The sequence below is a fragment of the Nycticebus coucang genome, chromosome 15, assembly GCF_027406575.1.
Source record: "Nycticebus coucang isolate mNycCou1 chromosome 15, mNycCou1.pri, whole genome shotgun sequence".
In the NCBI taxonomy this organism is placed as follows: domain Eukaryota; kingdom Metazoa; phylum Chordata; class Mammalia; order Primates; family Lorisidae; genus Nycticebus; species Nycticebus coucang.
Window position 1 is genome coordinate 16,535,869 of NC_069794.1, and position 19,815 is coordinate 16,555,683.

General features: G+C 44.7%; 1 long non-coding RNA gene across 1 annotated transcript; it reads right to left on the bottom strand.

Annotated features, from left to right (window-relative positions):
- Positions 1-1,718: 1,718 nt before the first annotated feature.
- LOC128566992 (uncharacterized) lies at positions 1,719-19,176 on the bottom strand. Its single transcript, XR_008374680.1, has 3 exons — positions 19,089-19,176; positions 9,257-9,329; positions 1,719-1,851 (listed from the first exon to the last, which is right to left on the bottom strand). It is a non-coding gene; the product is annotated as an uncharacterized LOC128566992 (long non-coding RNA).
- Positions 19,177-19,815: the final 639 nt, after the last annotated feature.

Genomic DNA, 19,815 nt, shown 5'->3' on the forward strand with positions numbered 1-19,815 from the left:
CACCCAGTAAGTTTCACTTTCCAGACAAGCCCAGGCAAGCCCAGGCAATTCCCCCAAATCATGAGACAACCGCCCACCAATTAAGGACCCCCACCTAACCAATACAGAAGCTCCCCCTTTGTTTCAAGCTGTGCACGCCCACCTGCCACACCAGACCATAAGAACCCCCTGCTCCTCCACGCTCCTGGCTCGGATCCGTTGCAGTGGAGCCCCTGGGAGCCCAAGCTCGAGCTTGCAATAAAAGGCTCTTTTGCTTTTGCATCAGACTCGGCTCCCTGGTGGTCTTTGTGGGGGATTTTGAGATCTGGGCACAACAATACATATCTGTGTTTGTGCATATCTATATATATGGTATTTGCCTCTTCCCATATTAGCTCCAGGATAATGGGTAGTAGATGATGTTACACTGATTATTAGATGTGATATTTTACTGTGGTTATACTTTTTAAGTTCCATTTCTTGTTTTGTTTTTTTTGGGTAGAGGTTCACTCTGCAGCCCAGGCTAGAGTGCCATGGCCTCAGCCTCGCCCACAGCAACCTCAAATCCTAGGTTCAAGAAAGTCTCCTACCTTAGCTTCCAGAGTAACTGAGACTACTCATGCCTACCATGATACCCAGCTAATCTTTCTATTTTTAGTACAGACAGGATCTTGTTCTTGTTCAGGCTGGTCTCAAACTCCTAAACTTCAGAGATCCTCCCATCTTCACCTCCCAGAGTGCTAGGATTATAGGTGTGAGCCATAGTGCTTGGCTGTTTTAAGTTTCATCTCTTAGAGATACATACTAAAATATCTAAGGGTGAAATTACATGTATCTGGGATTTGTGTTAAATATAAATGTGGAGTGATTAATAAAACAGGATGGACAGAATGTTAATAATTGTTGAAATCCGAACCATGGTAAGTTCATTGTACTATTCTCTCTTCTAGTTATGTTTGAAAATTTCTATAATACAAAGAGATACTTCCTGTGATTGGATATGAACAAATGTTTGTTGAAAACAAAAGAATAAGTGAAATATATTGCCTAAGGTTTAAAATTAAAATGTGATTGTGTTCCTGCCCACATTTCTAAAATGTTGAACTCCCTTCCTTTCTCCCTCCGTCCTTCTCTCCCTCTCTCGCTCTCTTTTAATTTTTTTAGCTTGCTCCTTCATGTTCGGATAAATACTTTTATGGATGTTTGTTCCTTCTTGTTGCTTCTTGGATTCCACTTTTTCCTTTTGGATCCCTTTTTCTTCTTGTCAAAGCATAGTTGTATCTATACTGAGGGTTCAGTAAGTCTTCCCTGCATTAAAGATTTACAGCCCCATGCTATTCAAAACGATGGAGATATTCAATAGAGCGTGGATGATGGCCATCCTCTAGTTCCTGATTTAGAAGAGACATCTTCTCTTTTCTAACCACTAGAGATGGTGTTTGATATAGGTTTCTTGTAAGTTCCCTTTAAAAGGTTAAGAATTTCTTTCCTGGGCAGTGCCTGTGGCTCAAGGAGTAGGGCGCCGGTCCCATATGCCGGAGGTGGCGGGTTCAAACCTAGCCCCGGCCAAAAACCACAAAAAAAAAAGAAAAAAAAAAAAGAATTTCTTTCCTAACCACAGATTACATTTTTGGATGGATGGAGAGACTTGATAATAGATTGGTGTTGAGTATTATTGAATGGTTTTCTAATCTATTGTTAGAATCAGGCAAACTTTCAACAGAACTTTTATTTTCTCACAATTTTGGAGGCTGGATGCTCGAGATCAGGGTGGCCAGCGTGGTTGGTTTCTGGTGAGGCATCTCTTCCTGGCTTGTAGACAGCTGCTTCTCCGTCTGTCCTTGTGTGGTCTTTCCTTACGTGGCCTTATTTCTGTGAATGAGGGAGAGAGAGAGAGAGAGAGAGGAGCACTCTGGTCTCTCTTCTTCTTCGTACAAGGATACGAATCCTATCAAATCAGTACCTAACTCTTGGGACCTCATTTAACCTTAGTTACATCTATAAAGGTCCCATCTCCAAATATAGTCCCATTGGGTGTTAGGGCTTCAACATATGAATTTGGGGGAGGACACAAACATTTGGTCCCTGACTATTTATTTATTTATTTATTGAGACAGAGTCTTGCTCTGTCACCCAGGCTGGAGTATAGTTGCATCATCATAGCTCACTGCAACCTCCAACTCCCACACTAAGGCAATCCTGATCCTCCTAATTCAGCCTCCCAAGAAGCTGGGACTACAGGCACATGCCAGTTATTTTATAGAGCAGAGTCTGTTACGTTGCCCAGGCTGATCTGGAATTTCTGGCCTCAAGCTCCTCATTCTCCCAACATGCTAAGATCACAAGTGAGTCACCACACCTGGCCTAGTGCACAAATTTAAAACCATTCCTACAATTTTATTTGGGAAAATATTTTCCTGGTATAGAATTTTCCTTCATTTTATTTCATTATCCTTTGTGTGGATTGCTTATAAATAGCATACACTTCTTTTTTGATTTTTTTTGGAAATAGAGTCTCACTATGTCACGCTGGGTAGAGTACCTTGGTGTCATAGCTCACAGCAACCTCCAGCTCTTGGGCTCAAGAGATCTTCTTTTTCTTTCTTTTTTTTTTTTTTGTAGAGACAGAGTCTCACCTTATCGCCCTCAGTAGAGTGCTGTGGCGTCACACAGCTCACAGCAACCTCCAAATCCTTGGGCTTAGGTGATTCTCTTGACTCAGCCTCCCAAGTAGCTGGGACTACAGGCACCTGCCACAACGCCCAGCTATTTTTTTGTTGCAGTTTGGCCGGGGCTGGGTTTGAACCCGCCATCCTCGGCATATGGGGCTGGTGCCCTACCCGCTGAGCCACAGGCGCCACCCTCAAGAGATCTTCTTGTCTCAGCCTCCCAAGTAGCTGGGATTACAGGCGTCTGCCACAATGTCCAGCTATTTTTAGAGATGGGGCCTTGCTCTTTCTCGGGCTGGTCTCAAACTCCTGAGTTCAAGCAATCCATCCATCTCAGCCTCCCAGAGTGCTAGGATTAGAGGTGTGAGCCACTGGACCTGGCTTAAATAGCATGTATTTCAATAATGTTTTCTTGTCCAATCTAAAAATTGTTTTTATGATGGTGAGTATAATACATATATTATACATATTATACATTATCCATTTTATTTACAATAACTTACTGTCGTTTTTAAATCCTACTTGGTATATAGGCTCTTATTTTTCTTCACTTGTGGAAAATGCTCAATTTCAAAAATTGCCATTTTACCTATGGTCCCTTACTTGTCCTTCAGGTTCACACATTCTATTCTCCATTTCTCTTAATCATTTTTTAAAATTTTCATCTCATCATTTCTATGTGTTATAATCTGGCTAGTTTCTCTTCCAATTTACTAATTCAGTTTTCGGCTATGTTTAAATTGCTACCCTGTTTCCCCAAAAATAAGACATCCTCCAAAAATAAGACCTACTTACAGGAAAGATAAGATGTCCCCTGAAAATAAGACCTACCGCGTCTTTGGGAGCACACCTTAAAATAAGACACTGTCTTATTTTGGGGGAAACAGGGTATTTATAGGCCAGGAGCAGTGGCTCGCGCCTGTAATCCCAGCACTCTGGGAGGCCAAGGCAAGGGTATTGCCTAAACTCACAAGACCAGCCTGAGCCAGAGCCAAGCCTCCTCTCTAAAAATAGCCAGGCATTGTGGTAGGCACCTGTAGTTCCAGCTACCTCAGAGGCTGAGGCAAGAGGATCACTTAAGCCCAAGAGTTTGAGGTTGCCGTGATCTATAACACCAAGGCACTCTACCGAGGGTGACATATTGAGACTCTCTCTCAAAAAAAAAAAGGGGCAGCGCCCGTGGCTCAGTGAGTAGGGCACCGGCCCCATATTCCGAGGGTGGCAGGTTCAAGCCCAGCCCCGGCCAAACTGCAACCAAAAAATAGCCAGGCGTTGTGGCGGGCGCCTGTGGTCCCAGCTGCTGGGGAGGCTGAGGCAAGAGAATCGCGTAAGCCCAGGAGTTAGAGGTTGTTGTGAGCTGTGTGACGTCATGGCACTCTACCCGAGGGCCATAAAGTGAGACTCTGTCCCTACAAAAAAAAAAAGAAAGGAAAGAAGACTCTGCTCTGGCGACCTGGCTCTGCGAGGACCTGAGGAGCTCTGGAGCATGCCACGTTCCAGCCACTCTGGTGATGTGCTTTGGGGGCGATGCTGGAGCACTATGGACACACCTTTAGTGGAGGTGGACTGTGGAGTCCGGGAGAGACCTGGAGCAGCTCTGGCAGTCACACTCTGTGGGTCCTACTTCCCACGGTCCCAGGTGATAGCATCTAGCAGGGGGAGAACTGGCAGCTGTGTCTGATCAGACTCAGTCGGCAAAGCACATGGTTTTTTTGCACTGCAGCAGGAGCTGGGGGCGTGGATGTGGACTTCTGGTTAATGAAGAGTGAAGGGACTCAAACGTTTTGATGGAAAAATGAAAGTGGTATGACTATATTTGTGCTTGGACTTGATGAAGCCGATCCCATTGTAGTCTGAAACCATCTGTCTCCCAACAGGGAGGCCATGCAGGCGGCTCCTCCATGCAAGCTGCTCCCGTGCTTTATGTCTCTGCCAGCTTTCGGTGCTTAGCATATATTTATTTAGCACAAATTTATACTATTTCCCCAGGGGGATTTCACCCCAGTGGGATTTCAAGCTCTGCAGACAAGAGCCATCAATAACGTTCCCTTCCCAGCCATGTGATCTTAAAGGAGTTGGTGCTGGAGGGACGATGGAGAAGTGAGTTTATATGTCCAGTCGGTCATCTCTTTGACCCCTGAGGCCTACGATTATAGATTTCAAACAAATTAAGTAACAGAACCCACAAAGTAATAAATGGCTAGCAGGGAGCAAGTCTAAAATGGATTACTAGGGCCGTGCCTGTGGCTCAGTCGGTGGGGCGCCGGCCCCATATGCCTAGGGTGGCGGGTTCAAACCCGGCCCCGGCCAAACTGCAACCAAAAAATAGCCGGGCGTTGTGGCGGGTGCCTGTAGTCCCAGCTACTCAAGAGTGCTGAGGCAGGAGAATGGCTTAGTCCCAGGAGTTGGAGGTTGCTGTGAGCTGTGTGAGGCCACGGCACTCTACTGAGGGCCATAAAGTGAGACTCTGTCTCTACAAAAGAAAAAAAAAATGTTAAATATTAACCTTTGAGGTGAGGGCTAGGACATTGGTGTCAATTGAACAGTACAGAATAATGATTTTGTCATTTGGAAAAAGAATGTGCTTACCCTTGCAGTTTTTAAAGGGCAAGGGTAAGCACATTTTATTCTCAAAGCAATGCAACTGAGCAGATTTGTGTTTGCAGCTAGAGATGGGAGAAAGTAAAACCAGAAATATCAAGTGACTTGTCCAGGGTTAAGTGGGTTGACTGAAAAAGCTCCAGTAAACAGTACAGGTCCTTGACTCCAAACCAGAACATCCATGAACCAAAGAGTCACTTCAGTTTCTTGCCCTTCTCTGCTAGCTGGGTAGTTTGTAGACAAGTTCCTCATGCTCAGCTTTCTCACCCAGTGATTCTAGTATCCTTTCACTTGTAAATTCTATTATTATTATTTTTTTTTTTTTTGTAGAGACCGAGTCTCACTTTACTGCCCTCAGTAGAGTGCCGTGGCGTCACACAGCTCACAGCAACCTCCAGCTCTTGGGCTTATGTGATTCTCTTGCCTCAGCCTCCTGAGCAGCTGGGACACAGGCACCCGCCACAACACCGGCTATTTTTTTTTGTTGTTGTTGTTGTTGTTGCAGTTTGGCTGGGGATGGGTTTGAACACACCACCCTCGGCATATGGGGCCGGCGCCCTACTCACTGAGCCACAGGCGCTGCCTACTTGTAAATTCTAAAATATCAGTAGGCTTTAGGTTGAGGTGGTACTTGGACATGAAGGTGGTATAATGCAGGAGAAGGTGGGGGCTTGGAAGTTATTTCAAACTGGGTTTGAATCCCGGCTCTGTTCCTAATAATTGTATCACTTTGGACAAGTTTCTTAAACTCTCTGTATCTTTGTTTCTTTTTCTCTAAAATGGAGAAAAAGATATATTTTGCAGTATCATTATAAAGATTAGATGAGGTTATATATAAATAAGTGGCATATATTAGGGCTTTCAAAAATAAAAAATTTTTTTTTATTAAATCATAGCTGTGTACATTAATGCAATCATGGGGTACAATGTGCTGGTTTTATATACAATTTGAAATATTTTCATCAAACTGGTTAACATAGCCTTCACGGCATTTTCTTTTTTTAATAAACAGATCCACACATTCATTAGGCTCCCTCTACTCAAGGCACTCTACTTTATTATTTCTTTATTTTTGCAGTTTTGGGCTGGGCCAGGTTTGAACCAGCCACCTCTGGTGTATGGGGCTGGTGCCCTACTCCTTGAGCCACAGGCACTGCCCACGGCATTTTCTTAGTTATTGTGTTAAGACATTTATATTCTACATTTAGTAAGTTTCGCCTGTACCCTTGTAAGATGCACCATACGTGTGGTCCCACCAATTACTCTCCCTCCACCCATCCTTCCCCCCCACCCCACCCCCGCTTTCCCCATATTCTTGGGCTATAATTGGGTTATAGCTTTCATATGAAAGCTATAAATTGGTTTCATAGTAGAGCTGAGTACATTGGATACTTTTTCTTCCATTCTTGAGATACTGTGCTAGGAAGGATATGTTCTAGCTCCATGCATGTAACTATGAAAGAGGTAAAGTCTCCATCTTTCTTTAAGGCTGCATAATATTCCTTGGTGTACATATATAATAATTTATTAATCCATTCGTGGGTCGATGGGTACTTGGGCTTCTTCCATGACTTAGCAATTATGAATTGGGCTGCAATAAACATTCTGGTACTAATATCTTTGTTATAATGTGTTTTTTGGTCTTCTGGATATGTACCTAGTAGAAGAATTATAGAATCGAATGGCAGGTCTATTTTGAGACAGAGTTTCACTTTGTCACCTATGTGCTGTGGCATCATAGCTCACAGCAACCTCAAACTCTCGGGCTCAAGTGATTCTCTTGCCTTAGCCCCCTGAGTAGCTGGGACTACAGGTACCCACCACAACGCCTGGCTAGTTTATTTGTTTGTTTGTTTGGCAGGCCTGGGCCAGGTTCAAACTCATCAGCCCAGAGCATGTGGCTGGCATACCCCCCAAAAATAAAAAATATTTTAAAATAAAAAATGTGTTTGGAAAGTTCAATGCAATTTAGTCTGGCTTATCCACCTACTCATTAATCCAGATTTTTTTTTTTTTTTTTGAGAGGAAGTCTCACTCTGTTCCCCTGGATAGAGTGCTATGGCATCATCATAGCTCACAGCAACCTCACACTCTTAGGCTTGAGCAGTCCTCTTGCCTCAGCCTCCACAATAGCTGGGACTACAGGCACCTGCCACTATGCCTGGCTAGTTTTTTCTATTTTTAGTAGAGATGGGGGTCTTGATCTTTCTCCGGCTAGTCTTGAACTCCTGAGCTCAAGCAATCAACCTACCTTAGCCTCCCAGAGTGCAAGGATTACAGGTGTGAGCTACTGTGCCTGGCGTTATTAATTCAGAATTTGATTAATTCTTTTTAAAAAAAAATTTTTTTTTAATGTTTTTAGAGATAGGTCTTGCTATGTTACCCAGGCTAGTCTCAAACTCCCAGGTTTAAGGGATCCTCCTGCCTCAGCCTCTTAAGTAGCGGAGACTACAGGCACATACCACCATGCTCAGCTCTAAATAATCTTTAATATTTCACATACAAGGTTACCACCCTGTCTTAAATGTGTCATATATTTTAAAGTTCAGGGTTTTGAAGAAAGATATATTGGAGCCTGATGATTCACTTTTCAAAATTTTTTTGTAATTTTTTTTTTTTTTTGCAGTTTTAGACAGGGCTGGATTTGAACCTGCTACCTCCAGCATATGGGGCCAGAGCCCTACTCCTTTGAGCCACAGGTGCCGCCATTTTTTTGGAAATTAATTTTTGCATATTATTACCTTTGAATAAAATTTAATTTTTTTTTTTTTTTTTTTTAGAGACAGAGTCTCACTTTGTCGCCCTTAGTAGAGTGCTGTGCCATCGCAGCTCACAGCAACCTCCAACTCCTGGGCTTAGGCAATTCTCTTGCCTCAGCTTCCCAAGTAGCCCGCCTCCCGAGTAGCTATAGGTACCCGCCACAACGCCCAGCTATTTTTTTGTTGCAGTTTGGCCAGGGCCGGGTTTGAACCCACCACCCTCAGTATATGGGACCGGCCCCCTACCCACTGAGCCACAGTCACTGCCCACAATTTAATTTTTAAGAGTATAACTTTGGGGGCAGCGCCTGTGGCTCACTGAGTAGGGCACTGGCCCCATATACCGAGGGTGGCGGGTTCAAACCCAGCCCCGGCCAAACTGCAACAGAAAAATAGCTGGGCGTTGTGGCGGGCGCCTGTAGTCCCAGCTACTCGGGAGGCTGAGGCAGGAGAATCGCCTAAGCCCAGGAGTTGGAGGTTGCTGTGAGCCGTGTGAGGCCACGGCACTCTACCGAAAGCCATAAAGTGAAACTCTGTCTCTACAAAAAAAAAAAAAAAAAAAAAGAGTGTAACTTTGATGGATTTCTGCTTTCAGTCAAGATGGAATAACAGATACTGGATTTACTCTTACACCTGGAATAAATAAAAACCAGAGAAATAGGCCAGACACAGTGGCCTATAATTCCAGCACTTTGGGAGGCCAAGATAGGAGGATCACTAGAGACTAGGAGTTCAAAACTCAGCCTGTCTAGGTGAGCACAGTGGCCCATGCCTGTAGTTCCAGCTACTCAGGAGGCTGAGGCAGGAGAATGGATTGATCCCAGGAGCTGGAGCTGCAGTGAGCTATGACAAGGCCACTGCATTGTAGCTGGGCAACAGAATGAGACCCTATACCAGGCGTCCTCAAACTTTTTAAACAGGGGACCAGGTCACTATCCCTCAGACCATTGGAGGGCCGGACTATAGTTTAAAAACAAAAACTATGAACAAATTCCTATGCACACTGCACAAATTTTATTTTGAAGTAACAAAACATAAGGGGCACAAATACAATCACATTGCCTCATGTGGCCCGCGGGCCGCAGTTTGAGGACCCCTGCCCTACACCCTCCTAGGTTCTCTGGCTGGGCTATGAATTGAACCCATATGCGACAGATTAACAAGAGTAAACCCATTTTAATTACATGTGTGTGATCAGGAGTCCCACAAACTTAAGTCTCAAAGAAGGACCAGAGGATTGACACTTACATGACATCCTGAACTGCGAAGAGGAATGGTGTCTTGAGACTTAGGGGGGGTTGCGAGGAGGCGGATGCTGGAGCTGGGGGTGGAGACAGATTGTGGGAGAGTGAGGGGAGGAAATGTAAAGTGAATAAAGGTTGCCTTATTAGGCAGATAAAAGTCTTGCAGGTGATAAAAGTTGCCTTGGAAACAGCTTTCTCCCTGGTGCAGGTGACTTTACTGAGGAAAATTTCCTTTGTAGATATCAATTTCCTTTACAAAAGGATAGCTTTTAGGTCATTAGGCACTGTCTAAAATATACATAAATAAAAAAAACTAAAGGGCAGCTTTTCAGAGCTACTCTCTGCCATCAGCTTCTCAACAGAACTAATAATCAAGTTGTTGGGGGAGGGGGGTTTTGAGCCTCATTAACCCTCCCACCACCACCTGGATATTCTCAAGTGGGCCCCAGAGTGGTCATTCTCTCTGAGGCCCTTATTACAACCAGCAATTCCAGAAAGCCCTCCGTAGTTGCCTGAGCAAACTGTGGGCTGGCTGACCAGCACTTCCGGGGTTGTCGCTGGTTTTTATCAGGACAAAAACAGGGCTGGAAGGTAGAAAAGCAAACACAGGACAGGATTGGGAAGGCAGGCAGGACTTTGAACTCCTCAGCAGAGGATCCTGACACAGGTCTTTCCAAACAACTCTTTCCAAACAACAGAGGTGAGGGTTTTCTTTAATCCTCAGCCCAGGGTTAATCCCAGCAGTGAGGACCTTTGGCCCTTTTAGAAACACAGGTCCAGGTGGCCCAAAGTTCAGTGGGTAGGGCGCTGGCCACTTATACTGAGGCTGGCAGGTTTGGATCCAGCCCGGGTCAGCTAAAACAACAATGACAATTGCAACAACAACAAAAAATAACTGGGTGTTGTGGTGGGTGCCTGTAGTCCCAGCTACTTGGGAGGCTGAGGCAAGAGAATTACTTAAGCCCATGAGTTTGAGGTTGCTGTGAGCTGTGACGCCAAGGCACTTTACCCAGGGCGACAGCTTGAGACTCTGTCTCAAAAACAAAAAAAACCCACAGGTCCACCCAGCTGTGTTTCAAGTATTGAAGAATGCATAATTCATGGAATCTTCAAGATAGTTTGCCAACACACAAGCAATGTTATTTCTACCTTATATTCCCACCTGTATTTTTAAAATCAGCCTGCAACTACAAAGTGTCCCAAATGTCACCATACATGGAGAAAATAGGACATTGGAGCTAAATGCACCTTTATTTACAAAATATTCATTGCAAAATTTTACACAATATTCTCCACATGGTGGCCACCTTTTTCTACACACACACAAACACACACACACACACACAGAGGAAGCCTTCTCTCCCACACGTTCCAAGATGTCTGATGTTACGCAATTCTTCCTGTGTATGAAGACTTCTGAGACATCCTCAGGAGTAGGGGCTTAAAAGCCAAGAAACGAGTTTGGGGACACCCTTTACAGAAACCTCACTGAGGGGTTAAATCTTCATTTCTGAGGGCTCCCACAGATATGCATTAAAATAGATTTGTTAGCTTTTCTCTTATTAATGTGCTTTATTGTGGGTTGACTTTTCAGTGAACCTTCTCAGGGTGAAAGGGAAGTTTTCCCTTCTCCCCAACACTGGCAACCCCCAGAAGTTAGAAAGGAGCAAAGGAGGGTATTTCCCTGAAGCTTTGATTTCTGACTTCCAGCCTCCAGAACTATGAAAAAATACATTTCTGATCTTTAAAGCCACTCAATCTGTAGTACTTTGTTTTGGTGGCCCCAGAAACTGAATATACTATCTGACCCCTCTATTGCGTTTATTTCACAGCTCCCCATTATCCGAAGGTATCATTTGTTTACTTGTCTATGTCTGTTTTTCCCTGTTAGCACAGAAATTCCATCAGAGTAAGAATCCTGTTTCTCTCATCTATTTCTGTGTCCCCGGTATCTTGAAGAGTGCTTGGTATTGTTAGGTGTAACGGAAAGCTGCTTCCTATTTTAAGGTTCTGTGTCACATAGTGATCTGCAACCCAACTGGATGTGTAAACAGGCTGCCACCTGCTCTGGTACCACTCAAAAGTTTTAGCCAATGATAGGTGGCCAACTAACAGTTCAAAACTGTGTTCCAATGAGGCCAACACCAGTTTGCTGATTCTGTGCCTCACGCCCATTTTGTAGCAGAGGAGCTACCCCTCCTCCTATTGCTAAGGAAGCATAAACTTGAGAGTGAGGAATATGGAGCAGAGAGAATGGCCTGGAAAAAATCACAAAAGGTTTTCTGTCTCTTTAAAACTTCGGAGGGTAGGCTTGGCGCCTGTGGCTCAAGCGGCTAAGGCGCCAGCCACATACACCTGAGCTGGCGGGTTCGAATCCAGCCCGGGCCCACCAAACAACGACGGCTGCAACCAAAAAATAGCCGGGCATTGTGGCGGGTGCCTGTAGTCCCAGCTACTTGGGAGGCAGAGACAGGAGACTCGCTTGAGCCCAGGAGTTTGAGGTTGCTGTGAGCTATGATGCCATAGCACTCTACCCAGGGCGACAGCTTGAGGCTCTGTCTCAAAAAAAACATCAGAGGGTGGTGCCTGTGGCTCCAAGGAGTAGGGCGCTAACCCATATACTGGAAGTAGCGGGTTCAAACCCAGCCCTGGCCAAAAACTGCAAAAAAAATTAAAAAATAAAAATAAAACTTCCCCCACCCTTTTGGGACCTGAGGCCTACATCCCCATCCCCGCCTGGGGTAGGTGGTCTAGTCGGGCAGGGAAACTAACTCTTTTGTTTTTTGTGAGTCTGTGTGGGTGGGGCTTTCAGGTGGCTGTAGGTCACCAGCTATATCTTCTGCAGAGACTGAGCACATTAGAAACCTTAACTGTACGGGCGGCACCTGTGGCTCAAGGAGTAGGGTGCTGGTCCCATATGTCAGAGGTGGCGGGTTCAAACCCAGCCCCAACCAAAAACCACAAAAAAAAAAAAAAAAAAAAGAAACCTTAACTGTAGTTGAAGGACAAATAGTCTAGAACTGAGGGCTAATGTACAGGATGATGGCATTTAGACAGGGGTCTCCCTCCCCTCATTTACCAGCAAATTAATAAACTTTTTCCTTCTCAAACCATTTGTCCTGGGCCTGGCGCCTGGCTAAGGCCTGTAATCCCAGCACTCTGGGAGGCCGTAGCAGGTGGATTGCTTGAGCAAAGGAGTTCAAGGCCAGCCTAAGAAAAGTGAGACATCCCCCACCCCCAACCCGTGTCTACTAAAAATATAAAAAGTAACTGGTCATGGTGGTGAACACCTGTAGTTCCAGCTACAGGAGGCTAAGGAAAGGGGATTGTTCAAGCCCAAGAGTTTCAGGTTGCTGTGAACTATGATGCCACAGGCACTCTACCCAAGATGACAGAGTGAGACTGTGTCTCAAACAAAACAAACAAAATCCCATTTGTCCTTGTTCTTCTGATGCAGCCTTGAGGGCAAATGCCAAGCTTTTGGTAAGATTTTCTGTACATCACTTTTCTTTTGCTGTTATTAAATATTATCTGACCAAGCGGCAGCCCCAGAATCACACTCTCAACCTATTCTGGTTAGGAAGACTGCCCTATTCGCAAATATTTCTTTGTACAATTAAACTATTAAATTTAATTTGCCTAAAGTTGTGTTTTTTGTTTTTTTTTTTAGAGACAGAGTCTCACTTTATCACCCTCAGTAGAGTGCTATGGCATCACACAGCTCACAGCAACCTCCAGCTTCTGGGCTTAGGCGATTCTCTTGCCTCAGCCTCCCAAGTAGCTGGGAGTACAGGCACCCATGATGATGCCCAGCTATTTTATGTTGCAGTTTGGCCGGGGCTGGGTTTGAACCCACCACCCTCAGTATATGGGGCTGGTGCTCTACTCACTGAGCCACAGGCGCCACCCAATTTGCCTAAAGTTTTTAGCAGCACATGGTAGGTGCTCAATAAATATTTCTGAAATAAATTAATGACTATTAGTTTCTTAGGACTACAAAAGAGTAGGATAACTGGGCGTTAGAGAACAGCAGCCTATAGAAGACGTTTATTGTCTCACGTTTCTGGAGGCTAGAAGCAGTAGCAGTCCTCAGAATGGGGCAGGTAGGCGCATCAAAACAAAGATGAAGGAGGCAAAGCTACCAGGTCAAAAAAACAAAGAAAGATCTGGTTGACAGTGGGGTGAAACTAGAAGAAATCTTATAGTGGGACTGTCGGGACCCTGAGCAATTCAACCCAATCTAGTCTAACTGATTGGGCTGAAGAGTTTACAGACCAATGTTTATGCATGGTTAAATGCAACAGAGCCAGTGGCTCATGCCTGTAATTCCAGCACTCTGGGAGCCTGAGGCAGGAGGGTCCCTTAAGCTCAGGAGTTCAAGATTAGCCTAAGCAAGAGCAAGACTCCTGGCTCTACTAAAAATAAAAAATGAACCAGATACTGTGGCTGGTACCAGTAGTTCTAGGTGCACAGTTCTAGGTGCACAGGAGGCTGAGGCAGGAGGATCACTTGAACTCATGAATTTGAGGTTGCTGTGAGCTGTTGATGCCACAGAGTACTCTAGCCTGGCAAACAGAGTGAGAGTCTGTCTCAAAAAAAAGAAAAATGCTACAGAGCACGCATGGTGCCTCTAACTGAGGACATGACTAGATTTTCAATAGATTTCTTTAAGACCAACTGCTTAGCAATGATGGAGTACATGGTAAGATTGGTAAGTCCAAATATAAAAAGAAAAAGAAAACAGGGAAAGAGGGAAGGTAGAAATGGAGGGAGGGAGGGAAGAAAATGTCATAGAACTTTACCTCAGGCCCTGCCTTCTAGGCGAAATGGGTAATGATACATTTTGTGATCAAATTTTTGCCCACAGGGAGGATTTCTCATCAACTCTTTCAGTTCTACTCCCCAAAGTGGCTGATAAATACCATAGCCATTCACCTCTCCCTAAGATAAGCATTCTGCACACAGCCTGTTTCTTCCTGCTCCCAGGTCCTATCAGCATGATGTTATCTGGGTATTGGACCAGACCAAAGCCTTGCAGCATAATGAACCGATAAAGGCCTCTGCAAACTAAATTGTAGCACAGTGCCAGAAAATGTGTCATCCTGTTACAAGATTATGAAGACAGGCTATGACCTTGTCAGATAAGAACTGACTGCCTGTTATGTTCTCTGTTTATCGGGTTAGAGGAATGAAGTGCTAGCTTCATTGCAGTAGCTGCAAACAGGTAGCTAAGGCGGCACAGCTTTTCTCTAGCAAAGAATAATATCTATAACAGTATCTGTGATTAGAGTTATTAGAGTTCTCATCTGATTCCACTTGCCATAATCCACTATTTCTATTCCGGGTTCACTGACTACCCTGGGGGCATAATAAGAATGACCACTCCTAGAAGAGTCTATTAGTTATTTCCCAATGTATGTTCTTCCCTTATTCAATAATAATAGAGCCTTTATGTGCAACTTGGCACCTGGCTACCCTCCCCTACAGCTGAGAGTGGCCATGTGACCCATTCACACTAGTGAAATATAAGCAAAAGGGTTACATTAAAGTGAGTATGACAGCAGGGGGCTTGTCCTCCCCTTTTTCATTCCTACTGATTTGAAGGAGAATGTAACTGTTGGCTTTGTTACTGAAAGTTCAGTATGTGTCCCTGGGGCCAAGCAAAGAACAAGGACAAGATTTGAGAAAAAGGAAAGAAAAGTTTATTAATTTGCCAACAAATGAGAAGAATGTCTGACTATCCTCTTAAATTTAGTACCATTCTTCTCCCTTTAAACAAAAATTCAGAGATCAGAGCTTTTCAAGGGACTTTTCAAACACCCTTGGGCTATGGGTGTTTAACTGTAGCAACCTGGTTGAAGATCATTCCTGACTTCTTCTGATACACTTCCCTTGAGCCAACTCCTGTGGTACAAAGAACAAAAGATATTCTCTTAGGGCTCTGATTACTGGCCTTGGGCAGGAATGTAGGTTTTAAGTCCCCAAAAGAGTAAAGAGCTGTTTTTAAAGAGATAATTTGTAATACATTTTGCCCTTTATCAGGCTCTTACTTTTGTTACAGCACTCCTGCACTCAGAAATGCTCAGGATGCTAAGGTGGGAAGATCACTTGATGCTTGGGGTTCAAGACCACCCTGAGCAATATAGCAAGATACTGTCTCTTAAAATAAAGGCAGAAAAGAAAAATTAGCCCTGGCATGGTGATGCATGCCCGTGTTTCCAGCTGCTTGGGAGGCTGAAGCAGAAGGATCACTTGAGTTCAGGAGTCCAAGGTTACATTGAGGTATTGATACCGGAATTTCACTCTTCTGTAGGTCCTTGGTCTCGGGGATTCGAAGAATGAACCCGCGGACCACAGATCAGTGGTAAGATAGACTTGTATTAGAAGTTAGAAAGGGGGCAGTGCCTGTGGCTCAAGGAGTAGGGCACCGGTCCCATATGCCGGAGGTGGAGGGTTCAAACCTAGCCCCGGCCAAAAACCAAAAAAAAAAAAGAAGTTAGAAAGGAATACAGAAAAGCACCAGAGCTTCTGGAAGGGAGAAAAGAACTGAAGAACTCTCTCGGGAGTCTCCACGTGGGCTCTTTTATCTAGGGATCTTAAGTCTAGAGGATTACACATGGCTGGCAGTTGGTCCTTTACTGTCTTTGTCCCTGAGAAGGGATGAGGGTGTATGCTCCTACCCAAAGTGGAACCACTCAAAAAACCATCACAGGCTGCTTTGTTCATGATCATATCAGAGCCCAGAGGGTGTGTCCTGAAAAAGGCAGTCTGCTCTTCCTGGAAATGGGGGTCTGACTTCTGAGCTCACCTGGGTCTAGAGAATGGGGGGCTCCCTGTCTAGCCCTGAGTGTTGGAATGCTGTATCATTATGATGACACCACTGCTCCCCAGCCTGGGCCACAGAGAGAGACCCTGTCTCAAGAAAAATAAAAGAATGGCTTCTTCTTCTTTTTTTTTTTTTTGGCCAGGGCTGGGTTTGAACCTGCCACCTCCGGTATAAGGGGCCAGGGCCTTACTCCTTGAGCCACAGGTGCTGCCCCAAAGAATGGCTTCTTAACAATATTATGTAATGCCTGCACATTGAGGAATGACGATTGAATCTGGCAATATGAAGGTATCAAATTAAGTTTAGTCTAAAGCTGCTGTTATGCTAGGCCATTAGCTAGGCATGAGCAGGGGGCATGGTGGATGTAATTTTGGACTGGCTTGAGTCAGGCTGGCCTGAATTGTCATGGAAATGGAGCTAATGGAGACCTGGCAGGTGTGGGACCTTGCAGGTGGGTTGACTTGAGGTAGAAGCTAATCAATGTCCCAGAAAGACCCTGGGACATTGAATAGCCACATGGCCACTCTTAGCTATAGTGAGGGTGGCCAGAGAGTTGTCATACCAACTTGAGTTGTTTTGGGAACAGCCTGATTAGGACCTTAGGGTGGAGACTCCCAAGAAAGAACAGATGACATATCCAGGGGTCCCTACAGACTGACCAGATATTTAGTCTACAATAGAGGGTCTCCAACGACTGACCAATCAGAGGTAGAGAACCTGCAATGCAGAGATATCATCAAGGCCTCTGTAGAGGGTCTTTGGAGCATGTGCACAGTTGAAGTGACAGTGTTCCTAAATGACCTACCCTCATTAACATGTAAAAATCAAGCTCTCACCAAGGGGCACAGTGTAGGGGTATGTACATACTTCCTGTGTGAAGGGTTCAGCTATAACTTGGACTTTATCTAACTGACACAAACAACGTAACCTAATCATATGCACCTTTATGTTAATCTGAAATATTTTAAAAATATAATAAAAGTCACCAGTGCTGGGCGGCGCCTGTGGCTCAAGGAGTAGGGCGCTGGTCCCATATGCCGGAGGTGGCGGGTTCAAACCCAGCCCCGGCCAAAAACCACAAAAAAACAAAAAGTCACCAGTGCCATGGCAGTTTACGAATACCATGGCAACCCCTGGAAATTGCCTTACAAGGATAGAAAAGGTAAGCGTTCCCAATTCCAGGAACTCTCTACCCTCTTCTAAGAAAAATCTTGACTATTCCACCCCCCACTTAACATAAATTTGGGAATCAGAATAAAAGGAGAAATCTTGTCAAACCCGGTGTCCTGGTCTGCTCCTTCTCTGTAATGTGCTGTGCTGTAATAAAACGTGGGTGCTTAGCCGGGCATTGTGGCGGGCACCTATAGTCCCAGCTACTCGGGAGGCTGAGGCAAGAGAATCGCTTAAGCCCAAGAGTTTGAGGTTGCTGTGGGCTGTGACACCATGGCACTCTACCGAGGGTGACCTAGTGAGACTCTGTCTCAAAATATATATATATATATAATAAATAAATAAAATAAAACTTTGGTGCTTTGCCAGCTCGCACCTGGTTGCTCTGCTCATTCATTCTGTCTACTTGGTACCAGTAACCATTCTTCTGTACTGGGAACATGGAGACCTGATACCTGGTCCCTCAACACCTAACACTGCCTGCTCACATATTGCAAATTCGACTTAAAGTTTTCTCCCTGCATCATGAACTGTAACTTACTGGACGTATAAACAGGCTGTCATCTACTCCTGTTCCAATCACAGTTTCGGCCAATCACTAGCAGCTGTTCAAACTATGTTCAGAAGAGATTTGGAATTCGTCCAATATAAGATCCTGCCAATCCAGCTGTTCTTGTGCCTCACTTTGATTTTCTGTATATCACTTTCCTTTTTCTGGCCATAAATACTGTCCAACCAGGTGACAGCCCCAGGCAGATTCTGGTTCTGGGGCTACCAGATTCTCCAAACGTCCTGTAATTAGCCTCCATTGCATTTAATGTATCTAAAGTTTTTCTTTTGGGCGGTGCCTGTGGTTCAAGGAGTAGGACGCTGGCCCCATATACTGGAGGTGGTGGGTTCAAACCCAGCCCCGGCCGAAAACTGAAAAAAAATAATAAATAAAGGTTTTCTTTTAACAAAAGTTACTTCGGGGTCTCATCTAATGTTTTTGCATGATTTAGTTCAAGGTTATGAGTTTTGGGCAACATCACAGAAATAATGTTGTGTCCTGGTAATATATCATATTAGGAGATTTGTGATATGTTTCAATATTGGTGATACTAACCCCACCACAGATTTCTCTGCTGTGAACTTACTATTTTCCCTTCGACTTTATTAAGGATCTTGTGGGGTTATACTCTGATTGTATGCAAATATCCTGTTTGTCCTTATACTTTTGCTTACTAAGCTTAGCAGCTATTCTTGCCTGCAACTATTATTACTGTGATGTTTGCCACAAGGTGGTTCTTAAATTTCTGTCATCTCTTATACATTTATTAATTAGAATCTATGGTAACAAAAGTGTCCTCTGCTCACTATGAAGTGAGAATGTGTGCGACTGGGTTCTGGCTGGGTTATTTGTCACACGATTCACAGCCACCTCTGTCCAGGGGAGAAATCAGGAGGCCTATGGATATGTGGCAGCCTTCTGATCCTGAAAACAAGAACTGACATTCAATTTTTGGAACTGATATGCTTACATGATTATGAACGTGATGACACTTTTATTTAAAATAGATCGTGGTTGAGGAGGCGGAGCAAGATGGCAGCCGAGTAACAGCTTCCTAGCATCTGGGCACCGTGAGTCTGGGGAGATAGGACTCCAGGCATCTCTGGCTGGTGGGAACTGCCTATCATCACTCCTATGAAGATACAGGGAGTCAGCGAGAGACTTCTGGACCCCAAGAGGAGGACTAAAACAGTGGAAAACCGGCAAGTGGTCGCGTGTGTTCAATCCGTCTAAACCCGCCCACAACTGTAAGTTCAGTAGCAGCGAGACTGCAAACCAGAAAGGCCTTACCTGTGAACTGTTTTGATGTCCTTGGACTTGGCACTGAGTTGAACTGCCTTGGGGAAGGCCTGAGCGGGAGTGCGGAGAACTTTGGCCGTTGTCTAGGGCCCCAGTCTGAGCCGCTGAGCCAGACGGAGCTAATAGTGTTTGGCGGTGGGTCACACGGATCCATTGTCAGTGATCTGCCCCGGCAAGCTCCGCCCTCAGGGTCGCAGAGCTAGAAACGGGTGGGAGCTGGTAACCCAGCAACCAAGTAGCCTAAGGGTGGGGTTTGAGCCGCCTTGCAGCCCTAACCCTCAGGGGCAGAGTGAGACCGGTTTTGGCACACTGAGTAAGTGGATAGCCACTTCAGCAGTGATTCCAGCGAGAAAGCTGGGAAAGCTTCTGCTCAGCAAGTTTACAAGTTCAAAGTGCCTTTTAAGTGGGCTGAAGAGAGATTTAGGGTGTCTACCTGCTGGGGTTTGAGAAATCAGCAGCCTCCAGTCGTATCAGAACTGTGACTAACATCTCACACCCCAGAAGACCACGTGTTGCCCAGACAATATTCAATAACATATGCAAACTGCTTTGTTTTTGGTTGTGTATTTTTTTCTTTTTTTTTTGGTTTGGTTGTTTTTTTTGTTTGTTTATTTTGACGTTGCTGATGTTCTTTTGTTTTTTTAATTTCAATCTTTTCCACACAGATCCCTTTTTCTTTCTCAATTTTCCTAGTTTAATTATAATTTCCCATTGCTGC